This window comes from Lagopus muta, chromosome 8 (assembly GCF_023343835.1).
Source record: "Lagopus muta isolate bLagMut1 chromosome 8, bLagMut1 primary, whole genome shotgun sequence".
Lineage (NCBI taxonomy): Eukaryota > Metazoa > Chordata > Aves > Galliformes > Phasianidae > Lagopus > Lagopus muta.
Window position 1 is genome coordinate 3,589,973 of NC_064440.1, and position 20,000 is coordinate 3,609,972.

General features: G+C 39.3%; 1 protein-coding gene across 12 annotated transcripts in view; it reads left to right on the forward strand.

The window, feature by feature from the left end:
- GTDC1 (glycosyltransferase like domain containing 1) overlaps positions 1-20,000 on the forward strand; it is a 174,850-nt gene that overhangs the window by 108,211 nt on the left and 46,639 nt on the right. The window lies entirely within an intron of this gene.

Below are 20,000 nucleotides of genomic sequence, written 5' to 3' on the forward strand. Positions count from 1 at the left end.
GTCTTTAATGGCACTTAAACTTCTGAGTCACTTTGCGAGCCTGGTGAGGGTGGTAGGCTTTTTAGTTCTTTGGAGATGTGCGTTGGGCTGGCTTCTATTTGGACACTTGATTCCACACCATGTTTTTGAAGAGTAAAGGCATTAGAAAATGCATTTCATGAGAAGTCTGGTTTTTGAGGCAGAATAATTCTTTTTCAAGCAGACTGGCTTCTTGCTTGAAAGATTCTCTTCCCCTGTCCCTGTCTCTTGAGCCCAATAAAAAGCTGAAAAACGTTGATTACTTCTGCTGAAGGTGCCTCTAACACCTTCCCCACTTAGAGGATGAGTTGCTGCCATGTTAGTGCATTTCCTTCTCGTTGCAGGCCAACATATGAAGCTCATCGTGTTTCTTCTCCCAGTAATTTGAGACTGTAGTGCCCATTTGTCCTTCATTTCACAGAATGGCACACTGTGGCCATTGAGGAATGTGCATGTCAATATAAGGGACTGGGAAACACAAGTTTAAGTATTCTACTTTGGTCCTGTTGTGGTTTATTTATGCATTCCTTTGGTATTGTGAATGCCTTCTTCACCTATAATTGCCAGGGAACAGGCAACAAAGGTTTCACTTACCAAAAAAATCTTGGAGAATGAAGAAACAGTAATGTTGGAAGCCTGATACTGCTGAATTAAGCTGTGCATTCAATTTTCCCGTACTAAATATAGCAATATAATAGTTTAGCAAAGAATATTCATTTCAAAATTGATATTAAAAATAGGAAATAAACTCTAATATTCATTATTTGTGGGCATCTGTAGGTATAGTTAACAAAATTTTAGTTATTAGGAACTGAATGTATAATAATAGTTACTAAAGTCCAAAAAATAAAAATAGAGCACTTGCTTCAATGCAAGCCATGTAGATTTAAATATGCTTTGAGTCGAAATTAAGTTCGATCATCAGGTTAATTTATTGGTGATGGTTTGATCATAAAGTCATCATCTGGTCAAAGGGAGACAGTGAAAGCAGACCTCTCATTTGATTAAAGCATCTTTCACAGTAGATGGTTTTGCTTTTGGGTGATGTGTGCTTCCTGTGTTATTACATCCAGTTCACAGTGGTCAGTGAGGACATGTCAGTGAAAGAAGAAGGGAAGGAGACATTTGGGTTCTCCTTCCCTGATGAAGTACATAATTTTGGGTAATTCTCTTCACCTCTTTTACTTACCCCATGTTTGAAATGGGGCTAATAAGGCTTATAATTTGTATGCTTAGCATGCAAATTGGCAAAGTAAAGCATGCTTAAAAAATTGCCAGTGAATCTGGAGAGCTATTTTTCCTATTAAATCTGTGAAAGAAGAAAGTGTCCAAATGCAGTTGTCTAATTGCACCTTTGTAAACTGTGTGCAGTAAGTAGAAACGTGACTCCTCCATGGCATCTCTTTAGAAAGTCTTTTTGCCATAAGAAGAATAATGGCAGCACACTCAGCAGGCTGCGGTGGGACGAGATAGCATGCTTGCAGCATTTCTTTGCAGCATAATTGCAGCATCAATGAACCATGAATTCAGCCTAATTAACATAACTGGAACCACTGCAATCATGCTGCCATTCAATTTACTTTTTGAACATTCTGGTGAAGTATCGTGCTTATACTGTTTATTACTGAGAAGCTGTAGAGAACTGTCCACTTGCTTTCTCGCTTCTGTCTTGATGTATTTTTATTATTTCAGGATAGCTGGAGAACTTCAGAAGTGGAAGATCATTGGCTCGCTGGTTCCATTACCGAATCTACAAATAATTCTGTATTACTTCCTGTAGAAAGCAATTAAACAGTTTAGTGTACTATAAAACTCAGAGTAAATGCACTAAAGTCTGAATTTCCAAGTTAGACACAGGTTCTGAATTGTAATGGATAACTAATGGCAAGGAATTTTGGAACTGCTTTGGGTAAGGACTGCATTCCCCACATTTTAAAAATAGCAGTTTCTGTTGCTCTTTGCAAACACTATACCTAGGAGAAACATTTTTAGACAGGATGGGATTTTTTAAATGTTGCTGTTGGTTGAGCTGCAATACAGTGAGGAAGCCACGGAGTAGATCAGGTAGCACAGTCCTCGACAGCAGGGTAAAATAACCAGCTCTTTTGCACTGAGAAGTCAAGGGGCTGCAGAATAAAGCATAAACTGGAAAATAAGAGAGCTGGAACTGGAAGGCTTTCTGTGTCTGGCTTAGCCATTAGGCCAGAGGTGCTGACGGGTGGCACTGAGGCCACTTTAGAGTGATGCACAGCCAGGAGCTCCTTCTGCCATTTATGATGGAAACGAGCTAAAAACTTTGGAATCTCAGCTGTGTTGTTTACTGAGTAAACCTTTTTCTTGCAGCTGATTCTCTGCATCTGCAGTGATGGTGTTTTACCACATCTGAATGGTGACGTAGCTGTGTAGTGAGGTTGCTGTCGTTGCTTTATTTTTTTTTTTTTTAATGATTTTAGCACACAAGAGGAAAGTTAGCTTAAATTTCTAAAATTTACTTAGTAAGAAAACAGCAAATAGCCAAGTTCTGTGTGAGGATCTGGAAATGTTAAGGCTGGAAGTTGTAGTTGCTACAGGAATTTCCTGCTCAGAACGCCTCCTATGTGTGTGCATGTATAGATAGATACACATAGATAAAGTCCAAGCTTCTGAAATAACCAGTTGTGCTTAATCTGAAGGACAGTTACATTGAGAACAGCTGTTCCCATTGTGTGAGACCTGTAAGGAAGGCTCCAGAAATGACAGACAGGGCAGTGCTACCAGTGAGCAGCAGCAGGGCAGTGCTGCTATGAAGGACAGGTGCGTGCAAAAAGGTTGTGTTGCAGGTTCTTAGTCAGTGATGCTTGTACACATCATGATTTGTAGTGCAGCTGGCTGGAAGCAATGAATGATGTGTCTGAGCAGCGTGTCATTTGAGGGGATGGGCTAGTCTTCCAGGTAGCTGTTTGGTAGAAGGCATTTTTTGAAGCTTATGCTGTCTACACCCATTACAGTGTGTTCTGGAAAGGCTCCTATCTCACAGGTTGGTTTGAAGGCCTTCAAGTGAGAAACAGAAAATTCAGGAAAATAGTCCAAGGGGTTTTTATTTCTTTTGAGAACTGTCTGCTTTTTCCTTGGGTTGTATTTCAGCCCTTTTCATTTGCTTGCTGACTCAGAAGATTCTATATTCATGTTGACTCTCAGAGTCAAGATTTTTATTTGTTCGTTGCTTTTTTCCCCCTGATGATTTCAACTGAGGAAGTTAGTTGTTACACTTTTCACTCTAAGCATCTGAGTATAAATTTAGCGCTGGAGAACTGCAGATCTTTTGAAATAGCCATCACAGTCGTCTGTTGCTTCCTTTTGTGTCCTGCTGTGACCCTCAGTTGGCAGCTGAGATCATGTGAAGCTCTTTTCTGTATTCCTCCTGGAGTGGTGGTAGAATTTATCACTGACCTTCTGATTTTGCTTTTCTCTGATAAGATGCTCAGTGCCTGCTGAGAGGTGGGCATTTTCTTCAGCCTCCTTTTTCTGCTTCTAATACAAAAACTGGATGTTTGTGGGGCTTTTTTTTTTTCTCCCAAACCTTAGTTGTTAAGGTTCGCTTCATTTGACCATCTGATGCATGTATAACGAAATTAAACACTGCTTCTTATCTGGTTGGATGATCAGGGGAAGGCAGTCTTTCTGAGAAATGAAGACAGCAAAAATAATTTCTACTGTTATCTGAAAATGTGGGCCCATGGACATAGTGCTGGATGGTTTAGTGGCATCGAGTCCTGATCTTATAAGCCTTTGTGCTTCCTGAGAGGGATCACGGAAGAAGACTACAGCTTTAAGGATCAGTGATGGATGTTTTGAGAGAAGTTGACTAAACAGACCTAAAGAGGGGCTATCAAAAGTCTGAACAGAGCTGGCTGATGTCCTTGCAAGGCCACAGTTCTGTCACTACTGAAAGGCTGTGGACGTTGCAGGAGGCCTGTGAAGGTGAGAGGGGGACAATTGTAGCACCCAGAAAAGAATCAAAGGTCAGCCTTGGAAACAGAAGAGGCTAGAATGGGTTACAGTGCCTCATCAGTCAGGTAGGTAGGCGTTATAAAATAACACACTCTTTCATGTAGGATATTTGAAGAAGAGTTCAGCTTGGCATTGTCTGTCTCTTCAAGGTAGACCATAGAGATGTGAGTCCAGCAATTCAGTGAATTACTTTTTCAAGGTAGTAAATGCATGCATGTAACCTTAATTAGCGTGAGTGGCCAAACTGGCCTGCAAGCATCACCAGAGTGGTGGAGGGAGGAATCCAAGCAGATGGGTGAAGGAGGATGACTGCCGATAAGTTGTTTCTCGTTTTGAGTGAGCTGCTGTGTTGCTGATCTAGTTTGTACCTGCACTGTGATTAATATCCTGTGTATGGCTCAGAGCAGAGTGCTAGAATACCGTGTACATGATTGTTGTATAACAAAGTGAAGAAATCTGGCAGTTTGATCTTCAGCAGTGACTCTTCTCACTGAAACCAGCTTGCAGGCCACGGTGGCTGCAGGATGGTTTGAAAAGCTGGCTGGTGTAATTCTGGGTTTTAGGTGTCAGTTAGTCATTCTTTTCTCAGAAGACACAACAAGCATTTTAGCCGAGACTCTCCCAATGTACATTTATTAAAGGTAGGGTCAAGCAGAGGGCTGGCTGCGGGTGAGGAAGAGTTGAAGGAAGTGCATAGAATAGCTAAAGTGGTTGGTTCCTGGAAGACCGAGCCTGTGAATCATCCCTTTGGAAATGGAGGAGGAGAAAGCAGTGCCAGTTAATTACCACAAAAGATGATGATAAGCATCTAAACTGTGGGCAGAGATCACGGTCCTTCAGAACCTTATTCCTGATTTGAGCCCTACAGCTGCAATATGTAAACTCAGGAAGATGACTGAACATTGATACTTTAAAAGTTCAATAGTCACGCTTGTTATTGTATGCACTTACTGAGAATTGACAGAAGAAAATGTTTTTGAGAGGAGTTTCCAAGAAGAGATCACATTTCTAGTTTAGTGGGCAGCAAAACCAGTGTGTTTGAATGGCTGTCAGATCTGGTAGAAATAGAGAATAACTGCTCTGTGGTAACATATTGCAAAGGAAATAATCCGTCTCCTTCAGAACCACTATTTTTTATTGGTCATAGGTGCAAATTCTAAAGCAACTCAGACCAAATGTCAGAAGTAATTTGAGCATTTGGTATTCTAAACGTAATTGCACTATTTCCACAAAGACCGTTGCGTGTATTCCTGGCTGCTTTTAAACATTTATACTTTTCTGCCTTTCATACAAATTCATGAAATAAGGTCCTAGTAAATGCAGAAAATTGTAAGTTGGTTATTCTCACTGAAGGAAATCAATCACAAAATGTTAAGGAAATACATTTGTAGATAAATACAGACCTCTTCTGTATGTGCTGATGGAAGGTGTTTTCAGACTTTTGGTACAAAATAATGACCAATTTCACCTTTGATATCTATCACTACTTTATTCCTACAGGAATTATCTTTTTAGTCAGTCATTCCTGTGCACTGAACAAGCAAAGAAATATTTTAAGGAGAAGCATAGAGAAAAAATAATTTTTTTCATGAAGAAGTAACGTCGTGTACCTCATGGAGGAAGCTTTAGTAGAAATAATGTAATCAGGGAAAGCCATAGGTAAATGAAATAATGTAAGAGGAAGAAATGATGAAAGCTAGGGGTATGGTGATGTTCAGCAGAAAAAAAGGAGCTGAAATTTGGGGGCTGTAGCTTAATGCACTGGCTGGTGAGCTGAGCCCAGCCTTCCTGGTTCCTACTGCTTTGTTTGACCCTGTGCAGTGATGTCAACCACACAGCCCTGATTTCAGTTGATCATATTAATATTGAGTCTTCTTTTCATCCAGAGGTCCTGTGGGCTCTCATCTGCCTTCATGTCAAGCCTTATTGAAGTCCTTGGGATACACACACAGCACCTTGTCTGTTGTCCCAGCGTCTTCCTGTGGTCGCAGTGTCTTCCTGCAATCCAGTCAGGTCCATTTGCTGCCAGTGCTAAATGATATCAGCCAGAGAGCCTTGTGTGCCACTCACTGCCTGGCCATGAGGTGAGCAAAGCTGTGGGTCCTCACCCAGCCTGCTGCCATTGTCCTGTGGTAGGGATGGACTCTGGGACACAAAGCCTTTGGCCTCAGAGCTTTCTGCCCCATGGAATTTTCCAAATATCTGGAGGTGCCCTTCTCCCATTTAAACAACAGCACAGCGTTTTGATTAATTTTAAGGTGATTGCCTCTTAAGAGACTCTGAAAACTAGTTTTAAATTAACAGCCTATTTTACATAAAAGGCATATATTGATGAAAATAGCCCGTGACTTTTTGCTCAGTCCCATTACCCTCCTCTAATTTGTGCGCACAAGACAAGATTTCCACTGATCTCACTGTTTACCAAAACCTGACGTACTTAAAGGTTAATGTGTACTTTTTGTTACTTTTTGGTGAGAGTTTCATCTCCTGTTTTCTTCACAAAGAAAAATAAAGGCAAAGGAGGAAAGTACTTCCAGAAAGCACCTAGTGGTACTGATGACCCATCAAAATTATCTGAATGCTCGTGTGAGAACTGGAAGTTTCCCTAGCAATGTTTTTGCACGTAATGCTTTTGAATGTCTTATGGCCAGGTATTTTCCTGATCTTATTCAGTAATGACTGCAATGCCAGATATTGCTGATATTGGCAAATCTGGTATTTGAGTTACCCGTTGTGATGTAAGCCCTTCTGCAACATGCTGAGCGTGCTTGACCCCTTTTTTATCCAGCGTGGTAGGAAAATACTCAGCAGTTCACAGGATGCTTTCTGTATGCTGAGGAAGAGCATAAAAAAATGAATGTGCAATGTAACTGAAATAAGGGAACATTTGATTGGGAGAGGAAAGGAAAAAGGGTCTGGGTGATGTATGAAAAGATGTGCAAGGTGAAGTGCTGATATTTGTACAGAAATGCTTCTGAGAAGTAAAGGTAATACAGCAGCATAACGAAAATAAAACGTTAAGGGTGTTCACACTTACTCATGTGAGTACTGGTAGAACACCTCTTGGGTTTATCATACAGTCCATATGTATGTGATCATACACTCTGCAAATGAGGGCCAGTTAGAGCAGAATAGCTGATTACCCTCAAACTGAGGATAGCATTTTTTCCAGAAATCGATTCTATAAAAAACTTGCTTATTTCAAGAATTCTGACTTCAGACAAATAATCCAAATTTAAAGCTTGATTGATGCTAAAGAAGCAGAAACATTGCTTGTTCAGAATTGTAGTGATAACGCTATCCTCCTGTTTGAAAGGCACTCTAAAATATTGTAGGTATCAATGATACATTTAGTGAGTTAGAGGTACATACATATTTTATATGAGATTTATTTATACAATAAAAAGCTCTAGATGCTTTTTATACCTGGGTCTTAAAGGTCATGATTATGACATGTTTGATGTGGAACACAGGGTTTAAGAAAGATGTCTATCCAAACTTTTTAGAGCTATAGCTATATCTTTGTGTAGATATGCTCTATTGACAGCATAGAAAATAGAAAATATTTTATTAATTTATTCAGCAGTGTCATTTTAGGCCTTCTGGTCTTGGTGAGACATTTTTTCCTTTCTATGTTATCATGAATAAATGGCTACAAAAAGCTGAAGTTAAAATCTGTATCTCGAGTCCACTTCGGCATGTGTCAAAGTGGGTAGGGTTCTCTCTTAGTGGAGGATGGTATAACATGAAAGCCCAGCTCTTTGCTGAGGCTGAGATTAGATCTCAATGCAAGGAAAAAGCAACAAAGGTCTCCAAAATATCTGAAATCTGCAAATACTTCCTGTATTTAACCTACACTTTCGTTGCGTGACTGCAAAGAACAGCAAATCTTTGTTCTTTCCTCCTCAGCTCCCATTCAATCAGTTCAGAGACATAGGAGAAAAGTTTTTGGGAGCAAAGTCATTATCAGCCTTCCTACAGTTTCCATCTACCCTTTCTGTCAACTGTGAGTACATCAAAACTATGAGCTCATGTCCAATCGTAACGATTTGTAAAAACTTATTTGTATGTATATATATGTATGTAGAGCATGTAAGTGAATATAAGCATTGTTCACCCGTAGCAAGGATAGAAAAGATATAAAAGGATAAAAGATAAAGGTATAAAAGGATACAAAAGGATAAAAGATGTAAATCTTTAAAGTGTAGCTGATATTCTGTGCTTGGTAGGAGGAACTTGCTGTTGGGTTCAGGTGAGAATTACATCTGCTGTAGATGGAGAAACAAGCGCTTCTCTTGGTAGGAGTCTCAAGTGCTTCAGAAAATCATTCAGGTTCTTCCATTTGTGAAAACTTCCAGGGCTGTTTTTGGTACCTGCAAAAGAATGCCTCAGACGCACCTTTGGGCTTGATAGGAAGGTGCTGGTTTAGCAGCATCAAGGTGATCTTGTGCACCAAGGAGCACAGCTGTAGATTCAGTGATTCACATAACTAGAATGCAGAAGGCTGCAGTCTACATCACTTAGAGCTGGAAGTACGGCAAAAAAAAATGGTTCAGAGCTTCTTTCAGCTCAGCTCGTAATTTGAATCTGAAATAAATTAATGGAGCAGTCCTGCTTACAGCTCTTCAGCTGCAGAGGTAGAACTGGTGTCCTATTCACTAAGAGCACCTGTATCTAAAGCCACGTTGTGATTGTTCAGAGGCGCAGGATGAGACTTCTGTGTCTCAGAACAGAATAGGAAACATAAATATGTGGAACATTCCAATCATCGCACTTATTGTTAATTTCATCTCAACAAGGTTACTCTTTTGGAAAAACCATCGTAAAAGCAATCCACTCTTTTCAGTTAACAGCCATTCATACGGTGACAAACCGCTGTTCTTCCATTTATATCTGTATTCATCCATTTAAACTCTAAAGATTTCCAGCTTACTTCTTGGATTTATAGCCAGCTGGCTGTTATGTGTAATATGAACATATTCTGACTGTGCATGAAACATTTTGTCTCATTTAACCCGTAATTGTAATGCTCACTTTAGGCCACAGCTCACCTGCATGTGTTTAGCATTCACTGTGCAAGTTCCCAGAATCATGACTTGCTATCTCTCCCTGTATGCACAATCGACTGCTATTAGAGAAAAGTAAGTAAAAAAAAAAAAAAAAAAAGAAAAAGGAAAAAAAAAAAATCTCCTGGCACTGAGTTGGATAAAATGAATATGTTCAAGATGGTGGGCCATAACCGAGCCAGCTCTTGTGGGATCGGTGCCCACTTTTTGGCATTTACAATAAACTTTGGAACAACTTTGTAACATGAATGTTTTAATAGCAACTGGGAAGGGGGGGGAGGAAAGGCAGGGAAGAAGGACATATGCCCTCTTTTTTTTATTTTTTTTTTAAATGACTGCTACATTACTGATCTTTCCAAGTGTAGTCCAAAAAGCTATACCTGTTTGTTAGCAGATTTCGGTGGTCGCTCTGAGTTGAAGGAATTTACTTGAAGTGTTACTCTGAATTACTGTAAGTTACTGAAACATCAGTGAGAAACTTACATTCAACAGAAGGCTTAATGTTTTTTACTGTACTTCAACATTGTAAGAAACACAGTATATCTTTTTTTTTTCTTTGTGCAACGTCATTGGGTTCTAAGAGAGGCAATAGAACTATTAATTAATAGCACTAGTCCTGGATAATATCATAGTAAGCAATACAAAATCTTCAAGCACGCTTGTTCTTGCCAGCTATCAAGAGGAACCTTTACATATTTTAAAGGCCCATTAGGTTTGTTTACATACTCAATTGAAGCTGGTATGCTTTGCTTTCAGTGGAGCTGCCACTGGCAGGGACTGCACCAAGCTTCAGTGTTTGTATCTTCTGGCTGTTGCAGGCAGTCTCTAATAGACTGTCACCAGTACAGGGCGACTTGTCTCTCAGTGACAGCATATAGGACCCAAAACAGTGTAGTTCCCAAACCTAGAGATTCTGGGGCTTGCTATCATTTAAAAAGAAAGAAAGAAAGAAAATAATTGAAAATACATATATCTGAAGCAATTTTCCACAATGAAAAAGGTGGTCAGTGCAAAACAGTGCCTTCAGGTATATTTTCCAACAGAATAACAAAAATGTGCTGTGCTTTAAATTGCACTAGCAATCTGGAAAGGATTTTCTGACTGGAGTTATGTTAAGTGTTAATAGTGAAACCTGGGTACTTTTTCCTTTGATCTCTCCTCTAGCTCATATAGAATAATAGGATGAAAATAAAATGCCATTTATATGAACACCTTGTTCTTTTGATGTTAGCAGAAAAAATTCTGTCTGCAACTACAACTTAGCAGCCAGTGCATCTGCTTCTTTTAGTTGGACCTTCTAATTTACCATGACTTTTAACAAAAGGGATCTCAATCATTTTTTTTGGTGTAGTTGGTGAACTCAGCTATGATTTTTTTCCTAAGTGTCTTTATTTGCATTTGCAGAAGATGTAAAAATAGATAAGTAGGACCAGTGAATGAGTGGCTGATGCGTGTTTGTATGCTGCTACCTTTCAAAATCCAGTATTGCTTGTTCCTTGACTACTGGGGAAAAATGTTCAATTAGCTGGCACTGACTAAGAGAGACTATAAGGTTATGTGACCCCAGGGATAAATAATAATTGGGGCAATTGAGGTTAGGATAGGTGCTAGTTTTCAGAACCCTGCTTTTTCCATCTGCAGTTTCCATTTCTGATGTCTGAGGTGGGAACCAAGCCTTTGTCCACCTCTGCAGCAGTGACTGCAGAAGCATTGTAGCTGGTAGCTGCTAATTATGGGTCTGCTTTGCTATTATGTAAAGATCTACAAGACAGATAACCTACAGATCAGCATGAATAACTTTTAGCTAATTGTTCCCTAGGGTTGATCGGTAGTGTTTCTTTAGGAGTCATTATTGTGAGCACTTATTTAAAGTGAAGCTACTTCTTTCAAATCCCTTAATAAGATTGTTCTCCACCATAGGCACAGAAACAGCTGAGTTGTGTTTATTGTGATGATTGATGGTGTCTCGTTGTGATCCCAGCTTCAGTTGTAACCTCCAAGAGTGGATGAGATGGGCATGAAGCTCTGTGCCAAATGAAAGCAAATAGACTCAAGTCCTGCAGTTCACCAATGTCATAATTGCTGCTGTCCAGGAAGAGGAATTAGCGTGTGTGAACATGAGCTAGAAGAGATCCAGCGTCCAAGCAATATCTTGGGTGTCGAGTGTCTCTCTAAGGCCTTACATCCCACTGTAATTTATATTTAGCTATTAAGCTTATTAGATAGAAGCAGTCAGCTCATTGCATGCCGTTTGCAAGGGAATCCTCTGTCTTAGTGCTGGGTAAGTGCGCTGAGGCACTGCAGTTGAGGTTGCCACACGTGAGCAGTGAGAAAGTTTGCTGCTCTGTCAAAAAGGCAGCAGAGCTCTATCCAGCTCTTCATGTTAGTGGAACACAAGTCTCTGTTCATCTCAGCAGTTCTCATTTCACATGTCTGTACACTGTATGTGGTCCCAGAGTTCTGTGCTTCCAGACCAGCCTTTTGCATTAATTAAAGGAGTGATGTGAGACTCTTTGGAGAAGCAGTCAAAGAGTTACAGAGACTATTCGTTTTTCAGCGTACAATAAAAATGTGATAGCCCTACTTCTGTGGTTATCATGAAACAAATCCGCTCTGTCATGAAGTTGGTGGGGTACAAGTTAATACAAGGTAGTAAAGGAATAATAATGAAGTAAAACAGCAAAAGCACAGTCTTTTATGATGAAACCAGTCTGATCCTATTGCAGTCTAAGGGCCTACTGCAAATAGCATTTGCTGTTGCCTGGATGTGTCCAATTTACATATATACAAAGTGTGTGAGTAAAGCCATAAAAATATACTTAGTATTTTACTTTTTTTTTTTCCTTGAAAGTAATTTGCTATTGTTCAAACTTTCAGCTTTCACTGGTTTTGTTTCCAAAGCCCCAGAAGGAAGAGAAAATAACAAAAGTCCGTAAAGGCAAAAGGGATATGTTCTCATTTCAGTTCACAGAATTTCCTGCCTTTAAACAATACAAATATATGCCCTTAGGTTTACAACGTGCTGGAAGGATACGGCATCCTTGAAGCAGATCTAATTAAAGGCAAGTCTGCTATAGGAATAGAGAGTTTTACCAGCAAGCCCCATATATCTCGGTGAGAATTGACCAGGCTTTAACCATGTTGCCAGAATCCTAAAATGTTGACTCCCGTAAGTGAATAAATGTTAAAAAATTGCAAGCAAATCCTAAGCTGTGTTGAACACAACTAAAATCTAATGCTTAATAATTGTGTCCCGTGTAAAATAACTACGAAACAGAACTCTGAAATGTATTCGCAAGCAGAATAGACATGTATGTTCACTATGTAAAACCCTTCAAAGTGCATTGCTTCCCGTAATTACAACGATGTTCCATAGCCAGAAGCTGTTGCTTCCTGACACTCAGTACTGGAGGACCCATGCAGCATGGACTCAGCTGGCATTCGTTGTCAGTAAAAAGAGAATGGCAGGCAGAGGGACCACCATTCAAGATGGTGGCTTGGGCATTGAATTCTTTGCCTTAATTAAGTTCTTTTATTTTGATTTTCTCATTTTCCACTGAACTCTTTTGTACCAGCCTTCCTTCCAATATGAGTGCACCATTCTGTGGGCACTCATTTTCACGATCACTTGAGGTGTCTCCACGTGAACAATTTTTAGAGTTGTAGACATAAGGCATTGGGTTGAACTGTTGGGGTTGGGCTCACCACATCTCCTTAAGATTATTTTTTTAATGCAGTAATGTTCACCCTCATCCATGCTGACAATGTCCCAACTTAAGCTTCAGTTCTGGTACAGCAAAGGACACGTGGAGTCCTTGTATTGGTGCATGGTCCTCATGGCCAGGGGCAAATGACTGGACCTTATGATTTTAATGTCCTGTGGCTGAGGTAGATGTGCAACAGTCCCGTGTTTTTCTTATCATGTAAATGCACTCATAACAAAATGTGGTTTAGATTTTTGTATGCATGAAATTATTATTTTTAGTTAATTTGGTGAGCATTTCAGATAAATTTTACTTCGGCTAAACCTCTCAATGAAAGTGGGCTTCTTTGATTATTTATTTCTTGGGGTACCTGAGAAAGTGTTAAATAATTAAGGTGAAATATGTGTTTTCCTGAGGAACGCACACAAGCTTGCATTTGGGCAAGTTGAGTGAATGATCAAAACCAGATGTGAGCAAGTGGAACATTTTACATAAATTTATTAAAATCATTATTTACCTGTAAGTTATAAGAAGGGCTTAGTTGCACGAGTTTGTTGCCAGTATGTACTGCCAATAATCTGCCAAAAAGCAGCTTGCTGGCAAAATCACTGAAATGGTTAGCTTATGCTTGCACAGAACATTACAACCCCAAGTCAAATGAAAACCTACTATAAACGAACTCTTTGATGCTGGATTCACTGGAATATGTTATTGATATATGCTCTACAGTTTATACAGATTATATATACTGTGCAAGAAATATGGATATCTATTAAGCATAACTTGATACGTAATCATTTAGGACACTTATTGTTTTCAGTATTTGCTATGAATAAGAATCATACAATGACTATTTGGTTTTAAAAGAAAGACTCTTCAAGTGCAACCCAAAGCACTGGAACACTATTTGTTCAATTAATACAAAATGGCTATTGAAAATGTAAGATATCTGACATCTATACAAAGTAATTTTAAAGGCAACTTTTCTTTTAGGAACAGTTTATACATTACATAAACTCATATTTTTCATCCAAGTATCATTTCGAGAATAGCAAGCTTAAATATTGGAGGCCATAGGGAAACATAATATTACGATAATGTTCTTTGGTGCGGTTTGGAAGGTTTTAGGAAACATTTGGAAGTATTTTTCTCATAAAGTCACTTAACTATTGAAGTGTTATGATAGCACTCCCTTCTGCATTGCGTGTGTTGCAAAACAGCCTGGTTAAACGGGACATCCATTCTATATATCCTGATTAGAAGGATTTCCACAGAACAGGAAATTATATGCTGCAGGATCCTGGCATTAGTTTTAATTAAAAAAGAGAAAAGAAAAATAAAATAAAAGAGTATATGATTTAAACTGTGATACAAGTTTTCAAATACCAATTCCCAATTCTTTTTAGCAAGAAGTGATTCCGTATTGTTTGGAGTTATATGTGAAATTTGCATTTTCTAAATAAGCGCTCAAGCTGTGCTTTTTTTTTTTCTAAGCAAGCAGTAATAAACATGACCAATCCTTTAGGATCCTAAAGAACCTTAAAAACCTTGTAATTCTCAGAAGCTTAACCTTTTTTTCCATAGTGTAATTCATTCGTTTGAACTTTTATGGAAGCAGAACTTAAGCTCGGAATTTCTGAATTTCTGTCCGTTGTTACCAAGATGAATCTTGCTGCTCCAAAAATGGATCTGTTCCTTTGCAGTGCTGGTGTAGCAGATCTGCAGAGTGGTGATGTTTAATTATAGAGAAAATTAGTTTTGTTTTGTTTTGTTTTGTTTTTAAAAAAAAAAAGCTCTCAATTGATGCTTGTTTTTACACCTTGCACAAAACAACGCATAATTTATTTTTATCTGTGTTACAAAATCCGTATTGCAGTTCATTGCCATCATTCTGAGAAACTTTGAACTTATCACCATTTCATGCGTTGAGGACGGTGGTCTTATAAATTATAGCTCTTCACTGGGTCTTATGTTTAGTTTTGAAGGATTTCAGGGAACTCAAGATGTGAATTTAGTTGTTTAGAGCCAAACCTGTCTTTCTTGAAGTCAGAGCGAGTTTGGTTGAGACATCAATGGCTACAGTCTTCCTTCCAGTAATGAAGTGCAGAGTAATCAACATCTGCTTGGTTTTGCTGACCTAAAGCAATTAAGACATTGTTGAAATAATTTATCAGCAGTAAATATGTAAGAAAAGGGACTCGACATGCTTTTGGCTCCCATGATGTACAAGAAGAGCGGCAGCGCAGAGGACTCAAAACCAGGAAAGCATAGGCTTTCAGGGGCTGTATTTGTTTTGGAGTCATTTCACCTGCCTTTCTTCCTGTTTTGCATAGCTTCACTGCAGGCTTATGTTTTGGAAGGTGGTACCTTTCTGTGTATTTTGGGAAATATTGGTTGAAGAGCACTTCTAGTTAAAATCCAGGTCATCTGGTATGTGGGCTTTACAGTGCAGCTTGGGCGGTGATCTTCATGTTAGGAATTCAAATGTAGCACTCGAGGGAGAGTTGGAGGATGAGTTGACCGTGCTCCGTGCTTTGAGGCTCAGGTATGGCATCTTAGGGAATAAAATAATAAGAGCATAGTGGAATGCAAGTGAGACTAAACTGGGAAGAAAAATGTAAATGCTAGCAGGGGAATTTCTTGGCAGCGTCAAATAGGAATACTAGATATTGAGGGATTTTGCTCAGGAATTACTTGGAAACATAGGTGGAAGTTAGGGTTCGAGGAATGTGAGAATTATCCTGTTTCTATTCTACTCTCCTGAGATCTTTCCTCTCCCCACTTCTAAGGACCACATTCCAACTTGAGCCAAAAGCAGCCACGTGCAGTTGTCCTGGATCTGGCCTCACGTCCCTGGGAGCAGATCTTGCATCCTACCTGCCAGGCAGGCACACCTCCAGGGTGTTGTTGTGTTCAGCTGATCTCTTGCCGAAATGGCAGTGGTTTTGGTCATGCCTAGATGCAAAGCCTACATCTTTGGCCTTGACTATAGTCAGAAAGTTGATGGGATGCAGCCCTTAGCAACCTGGTAGAATTGGATGGACTTTCGGTAGAAGGTTGGAAGTGATTTCCTGACTCTGTTCTATGTTTCTCATGTCATGGAGAAGACAGCTGAGAGGAGATAATGACAGAGGGGAATGAGCACATCTCAAATATTTTGATGCTTCTATATATTTTACTTCACTAACAGGGAAGAGGTGCTGTTAGCACTCCAAATCTCTACATAAATCCTACTTATTCTACTCAGGAAAATGTATGTTCAGCTGTGGGAAGACATGCTCAGCCACAGACCTTGTATTTTCTTTTGCCTTGCCCTTCCCAGTGCTTAATCTTGGCTCTGTTCAGTTTTATTTCTGTTCTCTCTCTTTGCTCCTAATCCGTGTCCATGCTTATAAGCCCCTAATATTTATATGGCATTATCTGTGTTAGAGATTACTGCTGACAAGTAATCTCTTCCCTCTTCTGAATGAAGAAATACAAGCATTGCTGAAGATCAGAAAGAGAAATTAGACCCCAGAAAGTATTTGACAACTTCAGTTAACCCTAATACCAAATTCCTTAAATATTGGGAATCTCCTTTCGGGCTTTTAGGTTTCAACTGTAACTCAGCTCTGGATACCTGAACACCCTCAACAATTCTTTCTCACAGCTGAACAAAATGTGTCTGTAATCAAGAAAAAAAAGTCACTAAAAGAGAGTCTTGAAGTTTTGTCACTTCATAGGATCATAGAATATCTACAGCTGGGATATTCCCAGTAGTGATGGGAGCAAATTCATGATAGGAATGGGAAAAATTCCAGGAGGCAGAAGGTAAGAAAGGGCAAAAGTAGAATTTCCCAGTTACTGCGGAGCTCATGTCCATTGTGGCAGTTATAAGGCAAATGGACTCCAAGTATTTTGTGTCCCATCAGCTCTGCACGAACCATGAACCTCTGTGTGGTTTTAGGTCACATAAATTCTACTGGACATATTACAGGTAGCAAAGAAACGCTTGTGATCATGTTGATAGGAAGACAAAGGAGATTCTCCAACAGTGAGTCTGTTAAATTGTGTGTCTGGACATGACTGCGCCATCAGTGGCAAAATAAACACCGCAGCTTCAAAGTGCTCTTGTTGGATCTCCAAAGCCTGGGGAAGGTTTCTGATCTATCTGATTGTGGCTCTTAGGGACTGACTTATGACTCTCTTGTACTTGGCTTTTGGAGAGCAGTTTTGCTTATGTTCTGTAAGAATGCATGAATTGAAAACGTTCTTATCTACTTTTATTATTTTTAAACCTTTTTATTCCACCATATGATTTAAAAAGAAATCCACATCACTTTCAGAACTGTCTTTAACTTTGCTCAGAGTGCCAATTTTAGCTTACATCCATTCATACAAACTATTCCAAACTGTATACAGCACACATACCTTGCCTATATAATCTGACCTGACCTAAACCAACCCTCTAGTTAGTCTTTCTGATGTAGTGTCTATTCATCTAGCAGTGACATCAATGCCCTTCCATTCTTTTCTGTTGTTGGTTTAATACAGTGGTGCACACTTACAGTGCCATGAGATGAAACCAATTTCCGTTAGTAATTTGTTGTTAGGCAAACAAAGTGCTTCAAATGAAGACATGGAATGTAATGTAACATTACAGAAGAGCAAGGGAAAATGCACAGGTCTTCTCCAAGTAAAATTTCATGGGTTTCCTCAGAGTGGGGTTTAAAATGGTACATCTGTCTTGATAGGTAGAAGCCAGCAACCTGCTGCCGTAGCAGCCTTCTCCTGAAGCTTACATGCTCCACTCCCAGCAGCATCCTTCCCCTGCTCTGCCTCCCCACAGTGGTATTTTCTGAAGTTTGGATAGAAGTTTCAGAAACTGTGATGGTGTCTGTGGGAGCAGGGGCTGGCTCCAAATAAGACACTGGAGGAGCTGTTTTGTTTTCTTTTCCCAAAGTTATAGATGCCTTTGAGATTCCCAGCTGGGTGGTGGTGCAGAAATCCTTCGTGCTCTTGATGATTAACATTGACCAAGATCCACGCAGGTACCGGGTAGAGAGATGACTCAGTCTGAAAGGTGGGAGGGAAAAGAAGACTTAAATATGAATTTGGAAGAAGAAAGAAGAGTGGCTAGAGCAAATATGCTCCAGAGAGAAGGCAGACAGAAAAAAAGTGTTAACTATACATTGTCTTTCTCCAGCATGCATTTGGGAAAGGCACATGAGCAGGTTTAGAAGACTCTGTGTTGCTATTTTATTTTCAAGTCATTTATTTAAGTGTCATAAAGAACATTAGCAAGTGGCTAGGGACTACAGTATCCATTATATTATTCCAATCATGTGGACAGGTTTATACTATGTATGATTTACAGTGGTCTTTCTGCAGTTAAAACTGTTATATTCAGGTACAACATTTTATACACGGTTGTATTTAGTAGAATCCAAGTGGCTGAACACAGACACGTCTTCCAATCAAAGTCCAAAAAATTAATGCTTCTACATGAACACTGGGTCTTGCAGTGAGAGCTGTTTATGGCTCTCTGCCTACATCCTTTATCATGTCTCCGTTGTTGTTAGTAAAATATACAGAACTACTTTATGCCAAAACAATGGAAGTTAATGCAGATAACTTGTTCCAAAGTTAACCATCAAATAAATCTTTTTTTTTTTTTTAAGCTGTTAAGTGAAATGGTGTTCTAAAACTTTTTAAAATTGTCAAGATGATGAATACTGTGTGTGTAATACAAGTAAATACAACAGAATTGATTGCACACATATGTCTTAAATAAAAGGGTATTAAATAGTTTATTCGGGAGAGAAATTAGTGAAGTTTTATCTAATATTATTAGAAATGGTGGAGCAGATTTATGAGGACTGAAAACTAAGGAAAAAACCTGTTCTGATGTAGAAATGGTGAAGTGAGGGGTAGATTGGCTGGGAGATTAAACACAGACAAGACAGAACACTTAGGTGGTCCAACCTTTAGTGCATCAAGTGGTTCTTCTCATGGCAGTGATTTTTCAAAGTCTGCTAGTTAAATGTGATTGGATGAATCAGTACTCTTGACTCTCTTAGAGGCTTGTTGGTTTAAGGAAAATCCCCTTACCTATTTTCACCTCCCCTTTTCCCCTGCATAAATATATGAAAATACATCCTTGCATGGGTGCCAGGTAACTTAGCTAAGTTTTGTGTCATCTTACAAGGATTTTACAAATGAAATAATTGGGTAAAATAGAATGCGTAGTGACATTATTGATGTGTCCTAGGGTTTGGATCTTCATGACCCAATGGTTTTAGATATTCAGCTTAGGCTGCAGCTTACTTGTGTCAGCCCTATGAAACTTGATTCAGAACATGAGTCCAATCATGACCTAACTTTTAAGAGTGTGTATGTGCTAAGTAGCCAGGCACATAGGAATATAGGCAGCCGTACCGAGTTGGTGTCTATGGTCCAGTTTAGGCATCACCTCAGGAAGGGTTATAAGCAGCACGTGCAGATTTCAGTTTATAAAATAACTTTTAAGAAATCTACTTTAAATGTTATTAGGAACAGTAAACTATATCCAGTGCATCATGGATTTGGGTGAGAGATGACTGAATGTGGCTGAACTGCTGTGGCTGCATCTGCAGAGCAGCTCCACTACTGAACGGCGAGCAGTGAGAAAAAGGTGGATCTCAGAGGTTGCGTGGTCAGTGACTTGAAAATGCAGCTTTGTATAGATAAACATAAAAGTAATGGCCAAAGGAACAGCAACCCAAATCAAAGAATACACCTTGCACAGAGTAGTCACACAGCGTGCTGACTTAAAAAAGGGGATCTAAGGATTTTTGAAGAAGAAGTTCATATAGTGTATGTGTGTTTGTATTTTGGTAGTAATTTCATAAGAAGAAGGCCTGTGTGTGTTCAGAGGTGTTCCGTTGCAGGGCAGAGTGATTCCAGCATTTAAGTGTATTTGTTTTGACAAAGAGTTTGTTCACAGCTCAGAAAGGAGCTCTTGCTGTGATCGAGGAAAACTCTGAAGAACTGTGGAGGAGGTTGATAAAATGGAGCAAGTGTTCGCTTTAGTAAACAGTTCAATAAACAGGCTATAGTGTGTAAACATTTGGAAATTAAAAGGAAACAGAAAATTTAAATGTCTCTGCTTATCTGGAAGAGCCATAATCACACTGAAGGGCATGTAAGTAAATAATATTTGAGTAAATTAACTTGAGGTACAGACAGACATTTGGAGTGAGCA